Below are 20,725 nucleotides of genomic sequence, written 5' to 3'. Positions count from 1 at the left end.
AATGTTTTTGTAGTCCTACTATTTTACTAGGATTTTTATTTAGTTTTCTCTACTTTTATTTTTATACTAGTTTTAGTGTACGTGCGTTGCACGTGTGCATCACGTTAATCAATATAAAATGTATATAAATTATTAAAAAATATCAATTGAGGTAAAACTAAACACAATATGTGTTTAAATGATGAAAAAAATATTAGTATATTGATATTAGGGGTGTACATGGACCGGTTAGTTAGATTTTTATTAAAACCAAACCAAACCATTTATATCGGTTTGGATTGGTTCGATTTTGTCGGATTTTTCGGGATTTTTCGGATTTTGTTATTACATGAATAATATGTCTATCTTACTTTGTTAAATTATATAAGTAAATATATATTTGATAAAAACTAAAACAAATTGACAAATATATTATCTATTAAAATATTCTTATGGGAGAATTTTCTTTGTAACTCATGATAGTTATATTTTTAGTTGTCTGACAATAAATTTTTGTTAATGTACACTTTCAAAGTTAGTCGAATTTAATAATTAAATATAAAAATCAATATGATACCTAAATAATGATATACTCTATTTAATTTTCAATTATCGAAATACCACTTCAAATTTGAAAAAGATATAAGAATATAATAGATCTTGTTATATGAATATGGAAAAACAAAGAGACTGATACATTTCAATAACATTTGATAAGAAAATGATCATACAACACATTATTTAAAGTTAATAAAAATAGAGCACTTCATATTCTATATAATATTACATCCCATAAGAGAATCCCAAATATTTTTAGATATTTTTTAAAGAAAATTATATATAAAGTTTTAAAAGTATATATAAAAATTATATATTTATATGCCGTGTTTGGTTCGGATTTTTTTTTACTCAATATCAAATCAAGTTAAAACCAAACCTCATTGGGTTTTAATCGATTTGGTTTGACTTTTCGGTTTGGTGTGGTTTTTCGGTTCGATTTGTACACCCCTAATTGATATAATATATAGCTGAATTCAACATTTTCTAAATGAATTTAGTTGTAATTAGTTCTATAGTATTTATAGTTATAAATATGCTATGTTGTTGTATCTCATCCAGCATCTCTTTGTATCTCATCCAGCATCTCTTTGTAACCTTTACGTTCATAATGTCGTTATACAAAAAAATATTTCTTCATTCAAAGTTAATCAAAATTATAGCAAAATGAAATTACCTAGATTCTTATTGATTTAAGTCTAAATTTTCTTCTTTGCACGTTTATCCAATACCAAATAAAAATCAATAATATCCTAAACTCACTCCGAATGCACTCTGCTAATAACAAATTTAAAATTTCAAGAGTCCATAATGTTGAGGTCAATTTTCAAAATTATCCGGGGGGGGGGGGGGGGGGTGACAAATTTATAGTTATTTCAAGGGTTCCAAATACATTAGTTTAACTTAAGTTTAAAAAATTAGCTGTAGTTGCAAATTCACATAGTATGGTTGTAGCGTAATTTACTTCTAAATTAATACCATATTAGTTCAGACTTCTAAAAATTTAAAGTTAAGATTAAATCAAAACTCTTAAAAATTTAACAGGAAAAGGCAAACATACATTGTTGATGGATGTTCCATATTTTTAGGTAATCAATTATTCGCAAGAAAACAAATATACTTTAGAGGCTAAGAATAAAAAAAAAAACTTTAATAATCACGTACTAAACTCCAAAAGGATATTTATAAAAACTGGTCAAATAAGGAAAAGAATTAATAAGGTAAATTTTAATTGAATTTGAAGACATAAATATTAGGATATTCTTAAATAAAAAGTTAATTGATTTTGAAGTCTTAAATATTAGAAAAATAATTAGATGACTATTTTGTTTAGTATGAAATTAACTTTTAAAGGGTAAAAAAGGCGAACGACATTTCGATAGGGGCTTCGTGCTTTTAATATAGTATAGATATAGATAAATTTATGCTTGTATATTTTTTATAAATAAATATGATATTAATAATTATTTTGGGTGCTTAGTTGAACATGAATTAATTACTTTATATGATTACATAAGAATACTTAAAATACATATTTAAATATTCTGCATTGAAATATAATTAGACTTTATTGTATTAAATAATTTTAATTTAATGTATGTGATTTTATGTCTCCATTTTTTAGTTTTTAATTAGAAATTAACTGAAGTCGCCATCGTTCTCATCTTGATTTTATACGTATTCCACAAAGGATGTATTGTCAAATAGTTCAATTTACATAAGGTAAAATATTATATTTATTGATTTTAAATTTCTAAATATTAGTACTTCCTACCTATTTTAATAAAAAAAATTTTATATGCAAAATTTTAATTGATTTCAAAGTCCTAAATATTAGAAAACTAACCGAAATTACAAATTTGTCCATTGTAAAAGTTATTTTTTAAGGGTAAAAGGCGAACGACATTTACTATTTTCTGGCTGTGTAATATAATAGAAATAAATATATATATATATATATATATATATATATATTACCTAAGAGAAATAATTTGGTATTTGTTTTCTTTTTTCTGATTCACACCATCATCCCCCCTTTCTTTTAGCCAAACGTATATTAAAAAAACTCCTAAGTAAAAGGATTGAAAGTAATGGATTATAACCTAAAATATATATGAATACTTAACGAAACTTTTGGCTAAAATATTTATAGAAATATAATTGGTTAATGTTTAAGAGAAAGGACTCCTATAGCTAAAAGGATTCCAAAGTGCTCATACGTTTCCTAATATGACTTTAGGAATTGAAAATGTTCCATCCAAAGATTTTTACATGTTAATGAAACGTACAATTGTTTTTACAGATATGTTGTATTACATAACTCAAATAAGGAAGGATTTGGTACACAATCTTTAATTGATTTTGAAGTCCTAAATTTTAGGGAATGAATTAAATAACTATTTCTAAATATTAAAAAAATAATAAAATTACTATTTTATCCAGTATAAACTTAATTTTTAATAGTAAAAAAGGCGAACGATATTTTGCTAAGGGCCTTCGTGCTTTTAATATAGTATAGATAATCTTGAAAAATACAAAAAATAGTTTTACAATATAATATTATTTATTTTAATTAATTAGAATTAGATTTGTATTTTATAGTATAGATTTTATATTATTTTTAGAAGGAAGATTAAGATTCTTGGGCTGGTATTGTCTTATTTCAATTTTAGGATGTCCATATCCTTTCAAGCCCAATTCAACCAACCTGATCCATGCCACTTACCCAGTCCACCCGCTAGACCTGTGACCCAGTCAGGTGACCCGTCCCAGCATACTCTTTAATCCTAGATCTCTATCCTCTCTCTATCCAATGACCCTTGTTATTTCTCCATACCCATATAAAATCCTAATTATAATCTTTTCTAACCGTAAGTACCTTAGGCAGCTGCACACAAACACACAACAGAGAGAAACAGAGGAGGGGACGGGCAAAATTAGACCAAAAAAGTAGCAAGCTTTCTTCTTCTTCCACACAATTTTACAAAACTTCATCTCCCTCACTTGGCTTCACTATAGAACCATTGTTCACTCCTAAAAATCAGCCATGAAAGTCCAGCCATGAAATCCCAACTCAAAACCATCCAAAACACAATTGTTTACAGCTGAAACAAATGCAGCAAATTAGCCATGAAAAAAAAGATGAAAATCATCCAAAACTCACCCCAAAACTGATCTCTCAATAGCCATGTAAGAGCTCCAAAAGACCAGCCATTTTCACCTCAAATTAGGCCTCAAAACGCAGCCGAAAAAGCTGCTAAAAATACAGCAAAAACAGCTCTCAAACCAAGCCAAAATTCAGCTGAAAAAATAGCACTAAACAGTCCCAAAATCAGCTCCAAACACAGTCCATAACTCTAAAAAACAAACTGAAACTCCATGAAAATCAGCCCCCAAAACACTTTCTTCTTCCTCCAAACAACCATCAAAAGCGGCAAAACGCAGCTGCCAAGATCACCCCAAAAACAGTCCCTTGCTCAACGTCGAAACAGAGAACACCAACGCATTCATGATTATCATCGGAAGTCACTGTTCGAAGGGGTGAAGGCTCGAAGGTTCTGGCCTGGTTTCCGGTTGGGTTTGTTCGTGTTTAGCTTCGTCGGCCAGATTTTCTTTGTAAGCCGGCAGGAGGCTTTTTGATAAATTGAAAGCTATAAAAGGTCCATTTTCTTTCACTTGCAACTTTATTTTTGTCTTCTCAACTTTTCTAGATCTGTAATGTCTTAGATCTGTTTCGTTTTCTTTGGTGTTAATATATCTTCGTAATCCTGTTGCTTGTTTTCTTGATATTTAATTATCCGTTTGTTTGGTGCTATATTGATGTGCAGGACCAATGGGTAAAAACATGTAATGATAAGGTGAAAAGAGATGTGGGTTTCAATTCAATTAGTCTTTGTTATTATATTCGTTGGATTCTTCTTCGACGCTACATGTTTAATCATTGATATTTCATGCTATATTTAGTTTTTTAAAAAATTGATTTTGTTCGCAATAATCTCAAAGTTTAGGAAGAGTAATGAACATCGTTAGAGTATTTTAGGCACACTTTTAATTCATCTATCGCGATTATGTATACGTTCACCTGACATAATTGTAGTTTTCAAAATTAAAACCGAAGTATGCGTTCGTGCAACTTTGGACAAAATAATCTTAATAATAATAAAGTATTATTAATTGTGTACACGTACGCATGATATGATTTTAGCACACCAAATAAAACGGATTCACACACACGTGATCCGTTTAAAAGATAATTCCATAATACCATAATTAAAAGCTGTAAAAGGTAAAATGCACATATATTCTTAAACACGTAATAATCAATTAATTAAGTCAGGTATAATTAATGCGATCGTGCTAAAATCACGAAATCCGGGAGTGCCTTTGTTATGACCCAAAAGGTCATCTTTAAATTTGATAATTAATTTTATATTCTAAGACCTCGAAAAGCACTATTCATCATTTCTCGACTTGCGTGCGCAGTCCGTATAATGTTACGGAAAGCTTTTATGTAAAAAATGGATTAAAATATGAAATAGAGCCTTAAAACTCAACTTAGTTGACTTTGGTCAACAGTTTAAGAAAACGGACTCGGATCAGTATTTTAACAGTTTCGGTAAGTCCGTATCGTGATTTAAGACTTGGGCGTATACCCAAAATTTAATTTGGAGGTCCCTAGCTCAGGTTATGGCAATTTAACGGAAACTAGAAATTTAAAGGCTAAAGATTTTTAAAAGTTTGACCACGGATTTGACTTTTTGATATCGAGGTCGGTATGCGATTCTGAAGATTTAAATAGCTCCGTTATGTCATTTATGACTTATGTGCCAAATTTAAAGTCATTCCGGATTCATTTAATATGTTTGGCACAAGTTTTGTAAATTGAAAAGTTTAAAGTTTAAAAGTTTGAATCGAGGTGTGAATTGTAATTTTGATATTGTTTGATGTGAATTGAAACCCCTAGTAAGTCCGTATTATATTTCTGGACTTGTTGGAATATTCGGACGAGGTCCCGAGTGACTCGGATGAATTTCGGACGAGCCACAGAGCAATTGGAACCTGCTGCCCAGTGCTGGTTATGCTGTGTCGCACCTGCGACATTTTGTGCGCAGGTGTGTGGTCGCTCCTGCGGAATTCTAGTCGCTTCTATGACATTGGACAGCCCTGCCGAGCTCCACTTCTGCGGAGAAATGAGCGCAGGTGCGAAATCGCACCCGCGATGGACGAGCCGCTTCTGCGAGGAAGACCGCTTCTGTGGTCACTAGGGCGCTTCTGCGATGTCGCAGGTTCGACATTTCTGGGCGCAGATGCGGCCACTGGACAAGTTGTCCTGTTCCGCAAATGCGAGCTTTGTCTCGCAAATGCGAGGCCACAAGTGCAAAAATATGGCCCGCAAATGCGAAAATATTGGGCAGAATACATAAAATCGGGTTTTAGCCATTTTCACTCATTTTTGAGTTTTAAGTCTTGGATTTTGGTGATTCCAAAGGGTTTTTTCACAATTTTGAATTGGGTAAGTGTTCTATAACCAAAAGTGTTTATATTTCATGAATCCATGTCTATATTCATCATTTATTTCGGATTTAGATGCAAGAAATTAAATTTTTTATAAAACTTTCGAAAAATAAAAAATTAAGATTTGAAGGTCCATTTGACATCGGAATTTGGTAATTTTTATATAGTTGGACTCGTCTCGGAACGGGTATTCGGATTTCATAAGTTTTATCGACATTCGAGACGTGGGCTCCACTATTAATTTTTGAGATGAATTTCGGATTTTAATCCGAAAAATTAGCAAATTCATATGAAATTAATTCTTACGATTTGTATTGAGTATATTGAATTATTTATGACTAGATTTGAGAATTTCAGACATGAATTTGCGAGGGCAAATGTTTATTGGATTCTTAAATTTGGTTGCAAGCAAGGTAAGTGTCGTGGTTAACCTTGACTTGAGGGAGTAGGACTTATTTGTCTATTTGCTATATGATTTAATGTGCGGGTACAACGTATATGTGAGGTGACGAGTACTTATGCATTGTGGTTGAGTCAAAGCATGCGAGTGGAATTTGTTTATTGTGAATAATTGTCTATTTACTTAAGATATTCATGCTTAAGTTTATTATTGACTATTTAATTATTATTCGTGAAATTATTATTCATTTAATTATTGTTGAATATTTTGGAAAGTGAAGTCGGTATTTTAATATTGAATTGATTGATAAGTGTATATCCCCGCATATTAATACTCTTCCGAATTTATATTAATATTTTTATGGTAAGGAAGAGTGTAAAAGCACGAAGGGTGTTGCCGTGCTATTTGTGAGTGTAAAAACACGAAGGTTGTTGCCGTGCCATTTGTGAGTGTAAAAGCACGAATGGTGATGTCGTGTCATTTTCAGAGAGTGTAAAAGCACGAAGGGTGATGCCTGTCAAATGAGAGTAAAAGCACGAAGGGTAGTGCCGTGCCATTTTCATATTATCATTTGCTCATTTTATTGTTGATGAATTAATTGACTGCTAAGTGATACATCTCCTACTGAAATTATTATATCTTTTCCCTTCGCATGTTCCCTCCCAATTTATAAATTGTTATTTATTGTATTATTGTTACTTCGTATTTGTATGTATTTGTACAGGTTGTTTATGTACGTGTCTTGTCATAGCCTCGTCACTACTTCATCGAGGTTAGACTCGGCACTTACTAGTACATGGTGTCGGTTGTACTGATACTACACTCTGCACTTCTTGTGCAGATTTTGGAGTTGGTCCTAGTGGCATACAGTAGATTTGCCCGGATACAGCTACCAGTAGAGACTTGAGGTATCACTGCACAACGTTGGCAGTTCTGAAGTCCCCTTCTATCTTATCTCAGTTGTGTATTATATTTCAAACAACTTGAATTTTATTCAGACCTTTAATTGTACTATTCTAGAAGCCCGTGCACTTGTGACTTTATGTAATGATTCGGTCGGTCTTTTTAAGAGTAATAACCCTAGTTCCCTATTTATTATTTCCCCCATATCTTTCTTTGCTTATGTGACTTGTCGGGAAGCTTCGTTTTGGTTTTTAGAGTATTTTGGGACACTTAGTCTTTAAAACGCGAGCTTAAGTCTTAGAATTTTGATCGTAGTTGGAATTGTGTGAAGACGACTCCGGAATAGAATTTTGTTAGTTTCGTTAGCTCCGTTGAGTGATTTTGGACTTAGAGGCATGTTCGGATTGTGTTTTGGAGGTCTGTAGCTCATTTAGGCTTGAAATGGCAAAAGTCAAATTTTTGGAGATTTTGACCGGCAGTGAAAATTTTGATATCGGGGTCGGTTTCTGATTTTAGAAGTTGGATTAGGTCCGTAATGTTGAATATGACTTGTGTGCAAAATTTGGGGTCAATCGGATGTGGTTTGGTTGGTTTCGGCATCGGTTGTCGAATTTGGAGTTTCACGTTCTTTAAGTTTGAATCGGAGGATGATTTGTGATTTTAGCATTGTTTGATGTGGTTTGAGGATTCGACTAAGTTTGTATCGGGTTATAGGACTGGTTGGTATGTTTGGTTGAGGTCCCGAGGGCCTCAGGGTGATTTCGGGTAGTTAGCAGCTTGATTGGAGTTAGGAATTTGCAGCTGAAGTGCTGCTGCTACTGGTGTAACCACTCCTGCGGAGTGGGAACCGCAGGTGCGAGCCCGCAGAAGCGAAGAAGGAGCCGGAGATGCGGCCAAGAAGGAGCTAGGCAGGAACCGCAGGTGTGAAGATTTTCCCGCACCTGCGAGAGTCGCAGATGCGGGCAGCTGGGCGCATGTGCGAAGGGGAGCCGCAGGTGCGATGTATTTCCGCACCTGCGATAGTCGCAGATGCATCGCACCTGCCATAGTCGCAGATGTGACAGAGAGTCCGCAGGTGCGAGATGTCTGGACAGGACACTTAAATGTAAGGGTTCGCTAATTTTGCTCATTTTCAACATTTTGAGCTCGGGAATTGGCGATTTTTGGAGGGATTTCCAGAGAGCGCTTTGGGGTAACGATTCCTAATTCATTTTTTGTTGTATTTCATTAATCTATAGTTGTTTCCTCCATTTAATTTCGGGTTTTTGATTGAAAAGTTGGGAAAATGGGGGAAAAGTTTCCTAACAGAATTTTTGAGTTTTGATTGGGATTTAGACATCGGATTTGGATAATTTTGGTACGAGTGAACTAGTGAGTGAATGGGTGTTCGTATTTTGTGATTTTTACCCAACTCTGAGACATGGGCCTGGGTCGACTTTTTAGGGCGAATTTCAGAATTTTTATTAAAGTATTGATTTCATTAATTAGATGAGTCTTTTATGGTTATATTTATGATATGTAATTATTTTTGGTTGGATTTGGGCCATTCGGAACCAGATATTCGTGGGAAAGGCATTTTGACCGATTGATTGAGCTTGGTTCGAGGTAAGTGGCTTTTCTAACTTTGTGTGGGGGAACTCCCCGTACGATTTGTACTGTTTTTGATATATGAGCGCCGTGTACGTGAGGTGACGAGTACGCACACGGGATAATTGTGTAAAAACCCAATTTTTCTATTAAGTAATAACCTGATTTCCTTCTTATTTGAGCTTCATAAGCATGTGTGATATCCGGCTAGACTAGAATAGCATGCCTACTTGCCTTAACTTTTTACTTGAACTATGTGCAGCCTGTTGAGTGAATTTACATGTCTTTCCTTAACCGGTACTTAGGTTGAACTGTAGAATTTTGTGCCGTAACTGTTGAATTCTATTGTTTAGCTACATATTTACTTTGGGACTACAGAACGGTATTCCGGGAGATTTCTTTGTACTGCATATTTTTTTTGGGACTACGGAACGGTATTTCGGGAGATCCCCCTGTACTGCATATTTACTTTGGGACTACGGAACGGTATTCTGAGAGATCCCCATGTTCTGCACATTTACGTTGGGACTACGAGACAGTATTTCGGGAAATCCCCTATTGTTATGTCTGTGTACTGAGCTATTGTCTTCTATGATTACATTCTTGTTAAATTTCAGTCTTTATTTTACTACGGTATTTTATTCTATCTTGTGTTATTATATATATACCAGTAGGGCCCTGACCTGACCTCGTCACTACTCGACCGAGGTTAGGCTTGGCACTTACTGGGTTCCAATTGTGGTGTACTCATTCTACTCTTCTGTGCATGTTTTTCATGTGCAGATCTAGGTTCTCCTTATTAGCTGCACTATCAGCGAGCCGGGACAGCTTTGGAGACTTCAAGGTATATTTGCCGCGTCCGCAGACCTCAGAGTCCCCTTCTACTCTTCCCCATATCCATTATCTTCTGTATTTTCTTTTGATAGACTCTGATGTATAGAGATACTAGATTCTCTTTCTGTAGTTTGTGATTCACGATGTTCCAAGTTTTGGGAATTCTATGTAGTATACTAAGTAGTTGGTTATTGTACATGCCAAGCGGCATGGTATTCAATTATGGTATTATTGCTACAGTTAGTTGTTGAATTTATGTTTTTATTTTATTATTCCGCAAATGTTAGGCTTACCTAGTCACAGAGACTAGGTGCCGTCACGACGTCACACGAAGGGGAAATTGGGTCGTGACAAGTTGGTATCAGAGCTCAAGGTTCATAGGTGTCGTGAGTCACAAGCCAGTTTATTAGAGTCTCGCGGATCGGTACGAAGACATCTGTACTTATCTTCGGGAGGCTATGGAACTGTTAGGAAAATTTCACTACTTTGATTCCTTGTCGTGCGAAAACTGTTGACTTCAAAAATTCTAAACTTCTGTATTGTATTCTCTCGTATATGGTGAGAACACGTACAAGCAGATCTGATGACAAAGCACCCACGCCCCCTGCTAGATTTGCGAGAGGCCGGGGTAGAGGCTGAGGACGTCCACGTGGTGCAGCTAGAGCACCCATACGAGCTGCTACAGAGGAGCCCTCAATAGCTCTAGCTGGAGGGCAGACACCTGAGGTACCTTTTCTGCACTAGCCCCCCAGGAGACTCTAGCCCAGGTTTTTAGCATGTTCAGCACCTTAGATCAGGCTGGATTGATTCCACTTGCTCCTGCCACATCTCAGGCCGGGGGAGGAGCACAGACTCCCGTCGACGGTACTCCAGAACAGTGGGTTCAGGTCGACCAGGTTTAAGAGATTGTACCAATGCAGCCGATAGCTCTAGCTCAGCCTAAAGTTAGGGCAGCAGCTTCTGAGGTGGAGCAGCTCAAACTTGAGAGGTACAAGAAGTACTACCCATCTATCTTCAGCGGATTAGCTACAGATGATGCTCAGGGTTTTCTGGAAGAGTGTCATCGTATTCTCTGTATTATGGGCATAGCGGAGATGAGTGGGGTTTCTTTTACTACATTCCAGCTTAGAGGAGCAGCCTATCAGTGGTAGAGTGCTTATGAGCTGAGTAGTCCAGATGAGGCAGTTTCACTTACATAGACTTAGTTCTCGGACATATTTTTGAGAGAGTATGTCCCTCAGAGCCTTAGGGACTCATGGCGCGCGAAGTTTGAGCAGCTGTGCCAGGGATCTATGACCGTGTCAGAGTATGCATTCCGTTTTAGTGATTTGGCCCGACATGCACTGGCCTTGGTTTCCACAGTTCGAGAGAGGGTTCGGCGGTTTATTGAGGGACTCCACCCCAGTATCCGGATTAGTATGGCCAAGGAGTTGGAGATGGATATTTCTTATTAGCAGCTTGTGAGTATTGCAGGAGATTGGAGGGCATGCTTGCCCGGGATATAAAGGAGAGAGAGGCCAAGAGGTCTCGAGAGACTGGTTACTATTCTGGTGCTCGTGCCCCAGCCGCTCGCCATCGTAAGTGTTATGTGAGTCGCCCCATTCATTCAGCACTTCCAGCCGCCAGCAGTGTTCCAGCCCCTTCTAGACCCCAGGAGCCTTATTATACACCGCCGGTGTCTAGTGTGCCTCCTACACGGGGTGTTCCTAGCGACCAGTCCAGCATATTTGGCCCGAGCCAGCCACAGTAGCCACGCCCTCCCAGAGCTTATTTTGAGTATGGCGACACTCGCCATGTGGTGAGGGATTGCCCCAGATTTTGGAGGGGTGCATCTCCACAAAATTCTCAGCCATAACGTGCTCCACGGGGTCCTCAGGCTATGATTACAGCACCAGCTTCCACCCTACTTGCTCAGCCAACCCGAGGTAGAGGTCGGGGAGGTAGAGGTCACCCTAGAGGGGGATTCCAGGCCAGATATTATGCCCTTCCTGCTCGTACAGAGGAAGTTGCTTCTGATTCTTTCATTAAAGGTATTGTCCCGGTCTGTCATAGAGATGCGTCGGTATTATTTGACCCAGGCTCTACATATTCTTATGTGTCCTCTTATTTTGCCCCGTATTTGGGCATATCTCGGGATTCTTTGAGTTCCTCTGTTTATATGTCTACTCCTGTGGGAGATTCTTTTGTTGTAGACCGTGTGTATCGGTCGTGTTTGATTGCTCTTAGTGGTTTTGAGACTAGAGCCGATTTATTATTGCTCAGCATGGTAGACTGTGATATTATTTTGGGCATGGACTAGTTGTCGCTCCATTATGCTATTCTTGATTGTCACGCTAAGACCGTGACGCTGGCTATGCCAGGATTTCCGTGATTAGAATGGAGAGGTACCTTAGAGTATACTCCCAACAGGGTTATTTCATTTCTTAAAGCTCAACGAATGGTTGAGAAGGGGTGTGATGCGTATCTAGCTTATGTGAGAGATGTCAGCATTGATACTCCTACAATTGAGTCAGTTCCAGTAGTGAGGGACTTTCCAGATGTGTTCCCAGCTGATCTTCCGGGCATGCTGCCTGACAGAGATATTGATTTTGTCATTGATCTATTGTCGGGCACTCGGCCCATCTCTATTCTTCCGTACTGTATGGCTCCTCCTAAGTTGAAGGAGTTGAAGGAGTAGTTACAGGAATTGCTTGATAAGGGCTTCATTCGGCCCAATGTGTGACCTTGGGGTGTTCCTGTCTTATTTGTGAAGAAGAAGGATGATTTTATGCGGATGTGTATTGATTACCGCCAGTTGAACAAAGTCACAGTGAAGAACATGTATCCATTGCCTCGTATTGATGACTTATTTGATTAATTACAGGGTGCCAGAGTGTTTTCCAAGATTGACTTACGTTCAAGGTATCATCAGTTGAAGATTCGGGAGCCAGATATCCCTAAGACTGCTTTCAGGACCAGATATGGTCACTATGAGTTTCTTGTTATGTCATTTGGGCTGACTAATGCCCCAACAGCTTTTATGCACTTGATGTACAGTGTGTTCCAGCCTTATCTTGACTCATTCGTCATTGTGTTTATTGACGACATTCTAGTGTACTCTCGGACTCGGGAGGATCATGAGCAGCACCTGAGGACTGCGCTTCAAACCTTGAGAGAAAAGAAGTTATGCGCAAAATTTTCAAAGTGTGAGTTTTGGCTAGACTCAGTGGAATTCTTGGGTCATATAGTATCGAGTGATGGGATCCAGGTGGATCTGAAGAAGATTGAAGCAGTGTAGAGTTGGCCCAGACCGTCCTCAGCTATAGAGATCCAGAGTTTTCTTGGTTTGGCGGGGTATTACCATCGATTTATAGAGGGTTTCTCATTTATTGCAGCTCCTATGACCAGGCTGACCCAGAAGGCTGCTCCGTTTAGGTGGACAGAGGAATGTGAGGTAAGCTTTCAGAAGCTCAAGACAGATTTGACTATAACCCCAGTATTGGTATTGCCTACAGGTTCAGGGTCTTATACTGTATATTGTGATGCATCGCGGATCAGTCTTGGCGCGGTGTTGATACAGGATGGTAGGGTGATTACCTATGCGTCCAGACAACTGAAGGTGCATGAAAAGAACTATCCTGTCCATAACCTTGAGTTAGCAGCTATTGTTCATGCCTTGAAGATTTGGCGGCATTATTTGTACGGTGTTCCTTGTGAAATTTACACCGATCACCGGAGTTTGCAGCATTTGTTCAAGCAGAAGGATCTTAATTTGCGCAAGAAGAGGTGGTTGGAGCTGCTTAAGAATTATGATATCACCATTTTGTACCACCCTGGGAAAGCCCATGTGGTGGCCGATGCTTTGAGTCGCCGGGAAGAGAGTTTGGGGAGCTTAGCATATCTACCAGTAGCAGAGAGGCCCATGGCGTTGGATGTTCAGGCCTTAGCCAGCCAATTTGTGAGATTGGATATTTCTGAGCCGAGTCGAGTATTGGCTTGTGTGCTCTCTCAATTTTCTCTTTATGATCGTATCAGGGAGCGTCAGCATGATGACCCCCATCTGCCTGTCCTTAAGGACACGGTCCATCACGGTGATGCTAAGGAGGTCACTATTGGAGATGATGGTACATTGAGGATGCAGTGCAGGATATGTGTGCCCAATGTAGATAGTTTGCGTGAGTTGATTCTCCAGGAGACTCACAGTTTGCGGTACTCTATTCATCCGGGGGCCGCAAAGATGTATCATGACTTGAGACAACATTACTGATGGAGGAGAATGAAGAAGGACATAGTAGAGTATGTGGCCCGATGTCTAAATTGCCAGCAGGTGAAGTATGAGCATCACCGGCTAGGTGGGTTGCTTCAGAAGTTAGATATTTCGGAGTGGAAATGGGAGAAGATCACTATGGATTTCGTTGTTGGACTCCCACGGACTCAGCGGAGGTTTAATGCAGTTTGGGTGATTGTGGATAGGCTGACCAAGTTGGCTCATTTTATTCCTATGATGACTACCTATTCTTCCGAGCAGTTGGCTCGAATTTATATACGTGAGATCGTCAGGCTTCATGGCGTACCAGTATCTATCATCTCTGACTGGGGTACGCAGTTTACATCACGGTTTTGGAGAGCTGTACAGCAGGAGTTGGGTACTCGGGTTGAGTTGAGCACAACATTTCACCCTTAGACGGATGGACAGTCCGGTCGCACTATTCAGATACTGGAGGATATGCTCCGTGCTTGTGTGATAGATTTTGGGGGTGCTTGGGACCAGTTTTAGCCACTTGCGGAGTTTTCCTACAACAACAGTTATCAATCCAGCATTCAGATGGCACCATATGAGGCTCTGTATGGTAAGCGGTGTCGGTCCCCAGTGGGATGGTTTGAGCCGGGCGAGGCTAGATTATTAGGTACAGACTTGGTTCAGGATGCCTTGGAGAAGGTTAAGGTGATTCAGGATCAACTTCGCACAGCCCAGTCCAGACAGAAGAGTTACGCATACCGGAAGGTTCGCAATGTTGCATTCATGGTTGGAGAGTGGGTCTTGCTTTGGGTTTCGCCTATGAAGGGCGTTATGAGGTTCGGAAAGAAGGGCAAGCTAAGCCCAAGGTTTATTGGTCCCTTTGAGGTATTAAGGCGAATTAGGGAAGTTGCTTATGAGCTTGCCTTACCTCCCAGCCAAGCAAGAGTTCATTCGGTATTTCATGTTTCGATGCTCCAGAAGTATCACGGCGATCCGTCTCATGTATTGGATTTCAGCTCAATCCAATTGAACAAGGATCTATCGTATGTTGAGGAGCCAGTGGCTATTTTAGACAGGCAGGTCAGAAAGCTGAGGTCAAAGAACATTGCTTCCGTGAAGGTTCAGTGGAGGGGACAGCTAGTTGAGGAGGCGACTTGGGTGACCGAGTATGATATGCGCAGCCATTATCCTCATCTTTTCACCACTTTAGGTATGTCTCTTTACTCATTCGAGGACGAACGATTATTTTAAGAGGGGGAGGATGTAACGACCCGGCCGATCGTTTTGAGAGTAATAACCCCGGTTCCCTATTTACTGTTTCCCCCATATCTTTCTCTGCTTATGTGACTTGTCAGGAGGCTTCGTTTTCGTTTTTAGAGTGATTTGGGACACATAGTCCCTAAAATGGGAGCTTAAGTCTTAGGATTTTGACAGTAGTTAGAACTGTGTGAAGACGACTCCGGAATGGAGTTTTGTCGGTTCTGTTAGCTCCCTTGGGTAATTTTGGACTTGGAGGTGTGTCTGGATTGTGTTTTGGAGGTATGTAGCTCATTTAGGCTTGAAATGGAGAAAGTCAAATTTTTGGAGATTTTGACCGGCAGTGGAAATTTTGATATCGGGGTCGGTTTCCGATTCCACAAGTTGGAGTAGGTCCGTAATGTTGAATATGACTTGTATGCAAAATGTGGGGTCAATCGGACGTGGTTTGGTTAGTTTTGGCATCGGTTGTCGAATTTGGAGTTTCAAGTTCTTTAAGTTTGAATCAGAGGATGATTTGTGATTTTAGCATTGTTTGATGTGGTTTAAGGATTCGACTAAGTTCGTATCGGGTTATACGACTTATTGGTATGTTTGGTTGAGTTCCCGAGGGCCTCGGGGTGATTTCGGGTAGTTAGTGGCTTGATTGGAGTTAGGAATTTGCAGCTGAAGTACTGCTACCACTGATGTAACCACACCTGCAGAGTGGGAACTGCAGGTGCGAGCCCGCAAAAGCAAAGGAGGAGCCGCAAATGCGGCCAAGAAGGAGCTGGGCAGGAACCGCAGGTGCGAAGAGTTTTCCGCACCTGCGAGCGTCACAGATGTGGGCAGATGGGCACAGGTGCGAAGGGGAGCCGCAGGTGCGATGTATTTCTGCACCTACGATAGTCGGAGATGCGACAGAGAGTCCGCTGGTGCGAGATGTCTGGACAGGACACTTAAATGCAAGGGTTTGCGATTTTTGCTCATTTTCAACATTTTGAGCTTGGGAATTGGCGATTTGTCGAGGGATTTTCAGAGAGAGCTTTGGGGTAAAGATTCCTAACTCATTTTTGGTGTATTTCATTAATCTATAGTTGTTTCCTCCATTTAATTTCGGATTTCGATTGAAAAGTTGGGAAAACGGGGGAAAAGTTTCCTAACCGAATTTCTGAGTTTTGATAGGAATTTAGACATCAGATTTGGATAATTTTGGAACGAGTGAACTCGTGAGTGAATGGGTGTTCGTATTTTGTGACTTTTACCCAATTTTGAGACGTGGGCCCGGGTCGACTTTTTAGGGCGAATTTCGGATTTTTTATTAAAGTATTGATTTCATTAATTAGATGAGTCTTTTATGGTTGTATTTATGATATGTAATTATTTTTGGTTGGATTTGGGCCATTCGGAACCATATATTCGTGGGAAAGGCATTTTGACCGATTGATTGAGCTTGGTTCGAGGTAAGTGGCTTTCCTAACTTTGTGTGGGGGAACTCCCCGTAGGATTTGTACTATTTTTGATATATGAGCGCCGTGTACGTGAGGTGACGAGTACGCACAGGGGATAATTGTGTAAAAAGCCGATTTTTCTACTAAGTAATAACCAGATTTCCTTCTTATTTGAGCTCCATAAGCATGTGTGATATCCGGCTAGACTAGAATAGCATGCCTACTTGCCTTAACTATTTACTTGAACTACGTTCAGCATATTTAGTGAATTTACCTGTCTTTCCTTAACTGGTACTTAGGTTGAACTGTAGAATTTCGTGTCGTAATTGTTGAATTCTATTGTTTGGCTGTATATTTATTTTGGGACTACAGAACGGTATTCCGGAAGATCTCCCTGTACTGCATATTTTCTTTGGGACTACGGAACGGTATTCCGGGAGATCCCCATGTACTGTATATTTACTTTGGGACTACGGAACAGTATTTCGAGAGATCCCCATGTACTGTATATTTATTTTGGGACTACGGAACGGTATTCCGGAAGATCCCCTTGTTCTCCACATTTACGTTGGGACTACGAGATAGTATCTCGGGAAATCCCCTGTTGTTATGTCTGTGTACTGAGCTGTTGCCTTCTATGATTTCATTCTTGTTAAATTTCAGTCTTTATTTTACTGCAGTATTTCATTCTATCTTGTGTTATTATATATATATACCAGTAGGGCCCTGACCTGACCTCGTCACTACTCGACCGAGGTTAGGCTTGGCACTTACTGGGTACATATTGTGGTGTACTCAATCTACTCTTCTGCACATGTTTTGCGTGTGCAGATCCATGTACTCCTTATCAGTCGCACTATCAGTGAGTCGGGACAACTTTGGAGACTTCAAGGTATATCTGCCGCGTCCGCAGACCTCGGAGTCCCCTTCTAATCTTCCCCATGTCCATTATCTTCTGTACTTTCTTTTGATAGACTCTGAGGTATAGAGACACTAGATTCTCCTTCTGTAGTTTGTGATTCACGATGTTCCGGGTTTTGGAAATGCTATGTAGTATACTAATTATTTGGTTATTGTACATGCCAAACGGCATGGTATTCAATTATGGTGTTATTGCTACAGTTAGTTGTTGAATTTATGTTTTCATTTTATTATTTCGCAAATGTTAGGCTTACCTAGTCACAGAGACTAGGTGTCATCACGATGTCACACGGAGAAGAAATTGGGTCGTGACACTCCAGTTCTGGGATGGTATTTAGATATCGCGATTATTATGGATTACTCACTTTATTTCAGACTTTAATCCCGCATTTGTTTCCTTGTTATTAATAAATTTAAAATTTTGTTAAAATGGCTAATTATATTCTAACGCTGGCTTGTCTAGCAAGTGAAGTGTTAGGCACCATCACGATCCCGAAGGTGGGAATTTCGGGTCGTGACAGTTGGTATCAGAGCACTAGGTTACATAGGTCTCACGAGTCTCGAGCAAGCTTAGTAGAGTCTGGAGGATCGGTACAGAGACGTCTATACTTATCTCTCAGAGGCTATGAAGTTTAGGAACAATATCTCTTCTTTCTTATTCTTTCATGCGATCTTATTCTATCATCGATGATTGAACCATCCTATTCTTATTCTCTCTCAGATGGTGAGAACACGTAATACATCTACTGATGGACAGGGACTAGAACCCCCGGTGGCAACTATGACCAGGGGTAGAGGTCGAGGCCGAGGTCGTGCTAGAGGCAGAGGGAGAGACAGAGGTACAGCTCAGTCTAGAGCTCGAGCAAAAGCACCTGTTGTAGAACCTCGGGTGGATCTTCATTAAGAGGTTCCCGTTCTGACTGTACCGGTTGAACCAGTTCAGGTCCCGGAAGGATTTATAGCTACTCTAGTGCTTCAGGATGCTCTAGTCCGTTTGGTGAGTCTTATGGAGGGCGTGGCCCAGAATGGTACATTTCTAGTGGCACCTGCCGTCTCACAGGCTGGGGGAGGAGTACAGACTCCCACTACCCCCACTCCGAAGCAGATGGCTCCTCAAAATCATGCTCCAGCAGCCCCGCTAGTTGGGGTAATTCAGCCAGTTGTTGCGACGTAGGCCGGTGATAGTCCCGCCATGTCTTCTGAATCCTTATTAAGACTGGATAAGTTTACTAAGCTCTTTCCAGTTCACTTCAGTGTTACACCTTCTGAGGACCCACATGATTATCTTGACCGCTGCCATGAGGTACTGCGGAACAGGGGTATAGTTGAGACTAATGTGGTCGATTTTGCTGTATTCCAGATGAGGGTTCTGCCAAGAGGTGGTGGAGAGATTTTACGTTGACCAGACCAGCTGGGTCACCTACACTGACTTGGGAACAGTTCTCACTGCTTTTTCTAGAGAAGTTTCTCCCTATCACATTAAGAGAGGATTACCGCAAGCAATTTGAGTGTCTACAGTAGGACAGTATTACTGTTACTCAGTATGAATCTCGTTTTATGGATTTAGCCCGTCATGCTCTCCTTTTACTACCTACTGAGGGAAAGAGAGTGAAAAGTTTTATTGAGGGACTCACTCACCCTATCAGGCTTCAGATAGCCAAGGAGGCAGGAAGTGAGATTTCCTTTCAGGCGGCTGCTAATGTCACGAGGAGTATCGAGATGGTTCTTGCACAAAAGAGAGGGCAGAGGTATGATAAGAGGCCTCGTCAGTTTGGTGGTTTCAGTAGTGCCTCATCTAGAGGCAGGGGTAATTTTGGTAGAGGTCATCCTTCCAGACTGTTTCATTCAGCACTTCAGGTATCTCCCGGTGCTTGAGGGAGTCACGGTCCTATTATGCCTTACTCTGGGCAGCCAGCATTTAGTGCACATTGAGCTCCTATCACTGCACCACCACTCCATAGTCACTACAACCGTTATTCGGCCCGTTCGGGTTAGCAGTCACAGTAGTCGAGGTCCTGTTATACTTGTGGTGATCTAAGGCACATTTCTAGATTCTGCCCCATGTCTCATGGTAGAATGCAACAGCAGGGTTCTCGTGCTATGGTTTCAGCACCGGTTGCTTCACCGCATGCTCAGCCAGCTAGAGGTAGGGGTCATGCAGCTTGAAGTAGAGGTCTGACCATTAGAGGTGGAGGTCATGCCATTAGAGTTGGAGGCCTGCCAGTTAGAGGCTGTCCCAGGGACGCAGTTTAGAGTGGAGGTCATGCCATTAGAGTTGGAGGCCTGCCAGTTAGAGGCTGTCCCAGGGACGCAGTTTAGAGTGGTGAGGCCCAGCCCCGATTTTATGCTTTTCCAGCTAGGCTTGAGGCCGAATCATCCGATGCCGTGATTACAAGTATTGTTCTAGTTTTCCATAGAGATGCTTCAGTTCTATTTGATCCAGGATCTACTTATGCCTATGTGTCCTCTTAATTTGCTTTATATTTGGTGATTCCTCATGATTCTCTGAGTACTCCTGTGTGTGTGTCCACTCCGGTGGGAGATTCTATCATGGTAGATTATGTCTATCATTCGTGTGTGGTTACTATTGGGAGTCTTGAGACTAGTGTGGATCTTCTACTTCTTGATATGGTAGATTTTGATGTCATCTTGGAAATGGATTGGCTATCACCTTATCATGCTATATTGGATTGTCATGCCAAGATGGTGACCCTAGCCATGTCGGGGTTACCTCGATTAGAGTGAAAAGGAACTCTTGGTCATTCTACCAGCAGGGTTATTTCTTATATGAAGGCTCGGCGTATGGTCGAGAAAGGGTGTCTAACCTATTTGGCTTATATTCGTGATCCCAGTGCGGATGCTCCTTCTATGGACTCAGTACCAGTTGTTTGTAAATTTTCAGAAGTAGTTCCTGCAGATTTGCCGGGAATGCCACCCGACAGAGATATTGACTTCTGTATTGACTTAGCTCCGGGCACTCAACCCATTTCTATCCCACCATACTATATGGCCCCGCCAGAGTTGAAAGAATTGAAGGAGCAGTTACAAGACTTGCTTGATCAGAGATTCATTAGACCTAGTGTCTCGCCCTGGGGTGCACCGGTACTATTTGTAAAGAAGAAA

This window comes from Nicotiana tomentosiformis, chromosome 12 (assembly GCF_000390325.3).
Source record: "Nicotiana tomentosiformis chromosome 12, ASM39032v3, whole genome shotgun sequence".
Taxonomy (NCBI): Eukaryota; Viridiplantae; Streptophyta; class Magnoliopsida; order Solanales; family Solanaceae; genus Nicotiana; species Nicotiana tomentosiformis.
Note: the sequence above shows the minus strand (reverse complement) of the source record.